Raw genomic sequence first — 8,618 nt, forward strand, 5'->3', positions numbered from 1 at the left:
TAACATCCTGACCTTAAGGGCTCTAGTCGTCCTCCCCACATACCTCTTGCCACAACCACATGTTATTAGATAAATCACAAATTGACTTTTACAATTTATAAAACTGTTAATCTTAAATTCCTTATTTGGTAATATATTCACACCATGTGGCGGTGGCAAGGCAAACTGGAAAAAACTTTTGGCAGGCTTCATGTGTTTACATGCACTACAAGAGCCACATTTGAAGGAACCCCTAGTGATAAAAGTTTTTTTGAGACCAGAAGATTTGAGTTCACTTGGTGAAACATGAGATCCAATTGTTCTCGCTCTACGATATACAAAAGTAGGACCAGAATCCACATATTTTTTAAGGACAGGGTCCATGGATAAGACATTCCAATGTTTTGAAATTATAGAGTTTACTTTTCCACTTTGTTTACTAAATTGTGAAATAAAAAGAGGACATTTGTTTTTTGATTCTGTCAGTCCATGTGAGTCCTGTTTAATACCAATTGTCTTAACATTGTTAACAAGGCGAGAATCTCCAATTGGATGTGTGGGCAACAATGATGCTCTCTCTGTATGTAATGCATTTTCAAATGCAATTGCTAAATGTGATTTGGGGTATCCCCTTTCCAAAAATCTCCTTGTAAGCTCCTCAGACTGAGAAAGGAAACCACTCATAGTGGAACAATTCCTTCTCAGTCTGAGGAACTGTCCCCTTGGTATGGCCTTTATGACATGGGATGGGTGGCAGCTGTCCGCCCTAAGAAAGGTGTTCCTGGCATTTTGCTTCCTATAAACATCCGTTTGGATTTTTTTGTCTATGTCTACAAATAATTGTAGATCCAGAAATTCAATGTGATGGAAATGAAAATTTAATGTAAATCTTAGATTATAAAGATTATTATTAAGATAAGATACAAAAGTGTGAAGTGTAGTGACATCCCCCCTCCAAATAATAATTAGGTCGTCCACAAATCTTTTATAAAAAACAATATTGTGACGAAATAAATTAGTGCTCGAATAAATAAAAAGTGCTTCCCACCATCCCATAAATAAGTTCGCAAAAGAAGGAGCAAAACTTGTACCCATAGCAGTGCCAATAAGTTGCAAATAAAACTTACCATTAAATGTGAAAAAGTTGTGCGTGAGTAAAAAGTGTATAGCGTCCAAAATAAAAGCCGATTGAAAGATTGATATTTCTGGTATCTCAATAAATTGGCGGACCGCTGCCAAACCATGGTCATGTTGTATAACAGAATACAGAGAGGTAACATCAAGTGTTACCCACAGGTAATCATTACCCCATTTAACATTTTTGATCTGATCAAGAAGATCACCAGAGTCCCGTATAAATGAGGGCAATTTCCTAACAAATGGCTGAAGAAAACCATTAACATATCTTGACAGACCATCTCCCAAAGATCCAATACTAGAGACAATGGGACGACCTGGAGGGTCGACCAATGTCTTGTGGATCTTTGGGAGATGGTGGAAGATAGGAATAATGGGATGAGATGGAATAATGAATTTAACCTCGTCCTTCGACAGAACTTCCATAATAACACCTGAGTCAACCAGTTCTACAAGGAACTCCAAGTAGGTTTTGTGTCAGGAAAACAGGCCTCCGACAATACCCGCAAAATAGTGGATATCATCGACCACGTGCATCTCACAGGAACCAAGCAATGATCCTGAGCCTCGACGCGGAAAAAGCGTTCGACAGGATCAGATGGTCCTTCCTAGACCAAACAATGCTGAAGTTTGGTTTTAGTGGTCCCTATTTAGAGGGTGTTAGAGTCCTCTACCAAAATCCCACAGCATATGTAAAAATTTCAGGAGGACTATCAGACCCAATTACAATCAGAAATGGGACCAGACAGGGCTGCCCACTATCCCCACTCCTATTTGCCCTAACAATTGAACCATTGGCAGCCAAAATTAGACAAGAAAAGGGCATCAAGGGGATTTCGATCTCCACAAAGGAATACAAAATTTCCCTATTTGCGGACGATGTGATCCTGACCCTCGCTGACCCCCACATCTCCCTCCCGAACCTACAAAAGGTACTCCACCAATTTGGAACAGTCTCTGACTATAAAATAAATATTGACAAGTCAGAAGCACTTAACATATCCCTCCCAAACACAACATGGAAGCATTTGCAGTCCAATTATAAATACAAGTGGAGCACCACATACATCAAATACCTAGGTATAAGAATCTCGAGCTCCCATGGATCCCTCTATCAATACAACTACCCCCCACTATTTGATCAAATTAAAAAAGACTTAGAGTCGTGGAAAAAACATAAAATATCATGGTTCGGGAGAATAGTCTCCCTCAAAATGAACATACTACCTCGGCTGTTGTACTATTTCCAAACACTCCCCGTAGTCATCCCACTAACAGCCATGAAAAATGTACAGGCCCAAATGTTCCAATTTATCTGGAATGACAAGAGACCGAAGGTCCCCAGATCGGTAATGTTATCAGCCAAACTAAGAGGAGTCTGGGGGTCCCGGATGTGGTCAGGTACTACCTCGCAGCCCAGCTAAAGCAAGCCGTAGTTTGGAATTGCGACCCGGCAGCGGCCCGCTGGCTCGAGATAGAAAAACATTACGCATCCCCGTTACCACTTCAGCTACTTCTGTGGTCCCAAGGAGGAAAAGAAGGAGGATCAAGGAGGTTTGATCTAGGAGCAATGAGATGCACGTGGGACTCATGGCTGAAAAGCAAAGGGAAGTATGGCCTGCTAAACACCCCCTCACAAATCACCCCGATCTTTGGGAACCTGAACTTCCCGCCCGGGTGCTCCAAAAAGCAATTTGCCCAATTTCAGGGGCTTGGAATAAGGCTGGTTGCAGACTTGCTGAAAAATGGAGAGATTCTAACATTTAAAGAGGTACGGGACAAATATCAAGCTCAAAACCTCCACCTATTCAAATACCTACAAATTAGACATTTTTTGCTCTCGCTCTCGCAGAACTCCAAATTTCCCCCACCCACCAGATTCGAAACACTATGCAGTAAAGGCAGGTATCAAAGAGGCCTAATCTCTGAGATATATAGGGGGATAGAGTCAGCATCAGAATCCCCGACCCACTACTATATGCAAAAATGGTCTGCGGACTTAAATATACAAATTGACAATGAGGAGTGGGAGGATATCTGGGAGATGGCAGCAAAAACCTCAATCTGCACAGTCACAAAGGAGAATATCTACAAAATTATTTTCCAATGGTACCTGACCCCAGCTAGACTGAGCCAGATCTTCCCCGGCCCCCCAGACCTGTGCTGGAGAGGATGTGGTCAAAAGGGAGACATGGCCCATATTTGGTGGACATGCCTGGAGATTCAGAGGTTCTGGGTTAGATCCAGACGTTGCTCTATGAGACAACGGGAATTCCTCTCCCCCTAGATCCACTGTCCCTGGTGCTTAGTAAACCCTTTGATGACCTACCCCCACCCATGAGTAGACTGGTCTCTGCAATCTTGACTGCAGCCAGGTGCTCAATAGCAGCAGCCTGGAAGCAGGTCAAAGCCCCTGCAAGAAACACAGTCATAAGGCGGGTGGACGAAGTAATGTCTATGGAAAAATTAACAGCTATGCTGCACAAAAAAATGACACAGTTCTGGAACACATGGGAACCATGGATAGGCCCCCAGGGCTTCAGATAAAGACATAAAGCACAAACCCTAGTGAAGGGAATAACCCAGATCCCAAAGGTGGGAGACGTAGATGAGCCAAGGGGGACTTCCCCCCCCCACACCCCCACTCCCTTTCCCTCTCTCCAACCATCCCTCCCCCCTCCCCCCTCTGTCTGTCTACCCTCCTCCACTCCCAGTCCCCCCCACCCCTCCCCCTCCTCCACTCCCTTAACTCCTACTATTAAAAAACAATGTTGGCTAGCATGCACTCAATAAAGTCGTACTTAAGCAATTTTATGTTACTGAAAAGTATGTACTCATTCATGTAAATGTCAATGCCAATAAAAAAGATTGATACAAAAAAAATGTAGTCTTGTTCTCAAATACCATTGTTACAGTCTTGTCAGTGTTTAAAAACAGTTTTTTTGGGGAAATCCAGTTTTCTAGTCTCAAAAGGTCAGACTGACCTGAAGTATGTGTTGAATGTCGAAGAGGCTATGGCTGTGTGCATATAGGATTGTGTCATCTGCATAACTGTATATGTGTATTGAAGCTTCTTTACAAGCTGCGGGACAATCATTGATGAACACTGAGAAGAGTAGGAGCCCCAGAACAGAGCCTTGCGGGACACCACAGGTGATTTCCAGGGGGTTGGATTAGAGCCAGAGATGAACACATGTTGGGATCTACCTGATAGGTAGGACTGGAACCAGTTTAAAGCATGCTTGCCTATTCCAGAGCTCTGGAGTTTATTAAGCAGGATAGCATGATCAACAGTATCAAAAGCCTTTGTAAAATCTAGAAATAGTGCAGAAGTGAGTTGTCCCCGTTCCATTCCACACTGGATTTCATTGCAAACTTTTAGCAGGGTAGTTATGGTGGAATGCTTGGGGCTAAATCCAGATTGGAATTGGCTGGGGAAATTTGTCTTGGTATAGTAATCGCTTAATTGGAAGTGGACACATTGTTCCATGACTTTGGATAGTATTGGGAGAAGAGAGATTGGCCTGTAGTTTGAGACAGTGTTTTTGTCCCCACTTTTGAAGATTGAGACAACTCTGGCAGTTTTGCAGGTCTTAGGGATATGGCCGGCAGACAGGATAGAGCTGACTATGGAAGCAATTGGTTTGGCAATGGCTGGGGCACCAAGTCTTAGGAACTTAGATTGTAGTAAGTCAGGTCCACATTGGCTGCTTAGTTTTAATTTGAGGAGCGCTTGTGTAATCTCCTCTTCGAATACTGGGCCAAATTGAAAATTGTAGGCAGTGTTGGGAGGGGATGGGGCTATATGTGTAATCCCAGGATGAGATTCAGGTTTGTGGTTTGGGTTGCGTTTCTCTAATGTTAGTAGCACACCCCACAATGTAATCAATGAATGAATTTGCAATTTCAGTCACTCTTTATACCCTTTTTAATTTTTTTTGTAATGTATTTTGCTTCCTTGGGTTGCTACAACAACTATTTAGGAAGCTACACCACTTCCTCTTTTGAAATAGGCGGCAATATTTAATGCCCTAGGAAGAAATATCTTTACTGATCGATCACTGGAGAACAGATCAATCGGCAGCTTAGATAATTACATTTTCTTAATGGCAAGGAACTGCAGCATTAAATAAAAACACACAAATTGAGCAAGAGGAAACGTTCCTTTAGGTCAAGACCCCTCTAAGTTAACCAGGACTAAGAAATGTATTCATGAAACGGTTATATTACTGATCGTTGCCCCAATCGCAGCATTACAGTTTTGTGAATAACTCCATATGTGTCTTCAAGAAGAATAAATTATTATTTACAGTAGGAGAATATGACCTTCCACTGTGGACAGGGGTGTGCAAAGTACTAGTTGAAATCTGTGCACAATCAATGTAAATAGTACATTTATCATACAAGATGGTGCTGGCATAGCCAGAGGAAACCCTGTAATACCCCTCCATGTATTCACCTAAAATACAGCTATAATGTACACATTGCAGCCTTTGCTCTTAAGCAGAAATACTTTTAAGTAGAAATCTTTAAAGTAGTATGGAAGTTTAAAAAAGGAAGCTGGGACAATTGATCTGCTTCTCATCTCATCTCATCTCTTGTCTTTCCTCAGGTAAAAACATCTCAAATTGTCTGTGTGTCCTGCAATCCTCATACCCTGCTGTCTATTTAGCTAATTTTAGTTCAATTTAGGTAAAAACATCTCAAATTGTCTGTGTGTCCTGCAATCCTCATACCCTGCTGTCTATTTAGCTAATTTTAGTTCAATTTAGGTAAAAACATCTCAAATTGTCTGTGTGTCCTGCAATCCTCATATCCTGCTGTCTATTTAGCTAATTTTAGTTCAATTTAGGTAAAAACATCTCAAATTTTCTGTGTGTCCTGCAATCCTCATACCCTGCTGTCTATTTAGCTAATTTTAGTTCAATTTAGGTAAAAACATCTCAAATTGTCTGTGTGTCCTGCAATCCTCATACCCTGCTGTCTATTTAGCTAATTTTAGTTCAATTAGGTAAAAACATCTCAAATTGTCTGTGTGTTCTGCAATCCTCCTACCCTGCTGTCTATTTAGCTAATTTTAGTTCAATTTAGGTAAAAACATCTCAAATTGTCTGTGTGTCCTGCAATCCTCATACCCTGCTGTCTATTTAGCTAATTTTAGTTCAATTTAGGTAAAAACATCTCAAATTGTCTGTATGGAAATCATCCCCCTATTGCCTTAATTTAATTCATCTTTCACACTTGTGCAAGACAACACCCACCTTTGAAAAACCATTTGCTTTAACTACCCTCACATGTGCTAATTAAGTTTGTTGTACCAACCAGGTGACTTTCTAAATGTATAGAAGTAAAATCACAACAGACATTGCTGCTTGCAGCAGTTGCTTCTAAGCAGAAATGCTTTTAAGTAGAAATCTTTAAAGTAGTATGGAAGTTTAAAAAAGGAAATTCAAAAAGAAGTGGAAAAAGTGGACACCATCTACTTCTTCTGATTCCTGCATTTGAACTACGCTGGAAAGGAGGTTATCATCCCACACTGCACATCTCAACACATTACTATTGCTGTGATGCCACCTTTACTTTTTATATTTACTGTAACCTCACTTATTTTCAAATTATGCACTTCCTTCCACCAGCCTCATCATGTCTCTAACTCTATTCATATTTCGCCATCTCTCCTTACTTCACCACTTCTCATTTCACATGAACTCCTCTCTTACCTGCGCCCTCTGTCACCACACAGTGATGCCGCCTGCACTAAAACACACCCCTACAAATCATCCTCACACATTCTCTTTCTGTCCATGCTTCTCCTCCTTGCTTCTGGGGATATCTCTCCCAATCCTGGTCCCTGCCTTATTTCTACTTGCTCTCTTCCTCGCCTTCCACATGCAACTTCTACTCCTTCTGGTGTCAACCCCTCTAACCTCATACCCATCCCCTGGCATCCTCCCTCCTCTCTCCCTTTCTCCTGTGCCCTTTGGAATGCTCGCTCCCTCTCTAACAAGTTCCTCTCTGTGCATGACTTCTTTCTCTCTCACTCCCTGCTTCTCTTTGCTATAACTGAGACCTGGCTCACTCAGTCTGACTCTGCTCTGGAAGCTGCCCTCTCCTATGGTGGCCCTTCCTTCTCCCACACTCCACGCCCTGGTGGCAGGGGTGGAGGCGTGGGGCTCCTGCTCTCCTCTCTCTGCCGTTACAGAACAGTTTCTATTCCCCCTCTCTTGCTTTTCCCTCCTTCGAGGCTCACACAGTCCAGATCTTCTCTCCTCTCCCGGTCCATGTGGCGGTCATCTATCGCCCACCTTCCTCTACTCATCCCCCTTCTGCCTTTCTCTCTCACTTTGAATCCTGGCTCTCTTTCTTTCTCTCCTCAGACTCCCCTGTTCGTCTCCTTGGGGACTTCAACTGCCACATTGATGACCCCTCTCTCCCTTGGGCTTCCCGCTTTCTTTCTCTAACCTCTTCTTTTGGCCTTCAACAGTGGACTGCAGCCAGCACCCACAAGGATGGCCACTACTTAGACCTGGTTTTCACTAAAAACTTCTCTCTCTCCGACTTCTCCATTTCCCCTTTTCCTCTCTCCGACCATCACCTCATCTCATTTTCTCTCTCTCGCTTCTCTCCATCTCCATCTCCATCTCGCCCTCGTTTTTGCAGAAACCTGCGCTCTATTAACCTACCAGCTCTTGATTCCACTTTACGCTCCTCCCTCTCCTCTCTCAGTTCTGCTTCAGACCCTGACAACCTGGTCAGGAACTACAACTCTGCCTTATCTTCCTCTCTTGATCTTCATGCCCCACTTTCTCTCTGCCGTCCTCGCCCGTCTAACCCCAGACCTTGGCTAAACTCCCACACACGCATGCTGCGTTCCTCCACTCGTTCCTCTGAACGCCTCTGGAGGAAATCTCATACGCTCGCAGACTTCATTCACTACAAATTTATGCTATCCTGTTTCAACTCTGCCCTCTTTCAGGCTAAACAAACCTACTTTTCATCACTAATCAACACACACAAGTCTAACCCACGCCGTCTCTTTTCTGTCTTTGACTCTCTACTCAGACCACCCTCAGCTGCCTCCTCTTCTTCCTCCATCTCACCTCAGGACTTTGCTGACTTTTTTAAGAAAAAGGTGGAGTCCATACGGCAGAACATCCCATCTGTTGCCTCCTCCCATCCCACAATGCTTCCCAACTCTCCTCCTGTCTTTCTTGACTCTTTTTCTGCTATCTCGGAGGAGGATGTATCACTGCTGATCTCCTCTTCTCCCTCTACCACTTGCCCTCTTGATCCCATTCCCTCCCATCTCCTAAAACCTCTTGCTCCTTCTATAATCCCTATGCTCACACAGATCTTTAACTCTTCCCTCTACTCTGGTACCTTTCCTTCATCCTTCAAGCATGCAACCGTTATACCATTACTCAAAAACAGCAAGCTTGACCCTACCTGTCCTTCTAACTATCGACCTGTCTCCCTCCTGCCTTTTGCCTCCAAACTCCTTG

This window comes from Ascaphus truei, chromosome 7 (assembly GCF_040206685.1).
Source record: "Ascaphus truei isolate aAscTru1 chromosome 7, aAscTru1.hap1, whole genome shotgun sequence".
NCBI classification, from domain to species: Eukaryota; Metazoa; Chordata; class Amphibia; order Anura; family Ascaphidae; genus Ascaphus; species Ascaphus truei.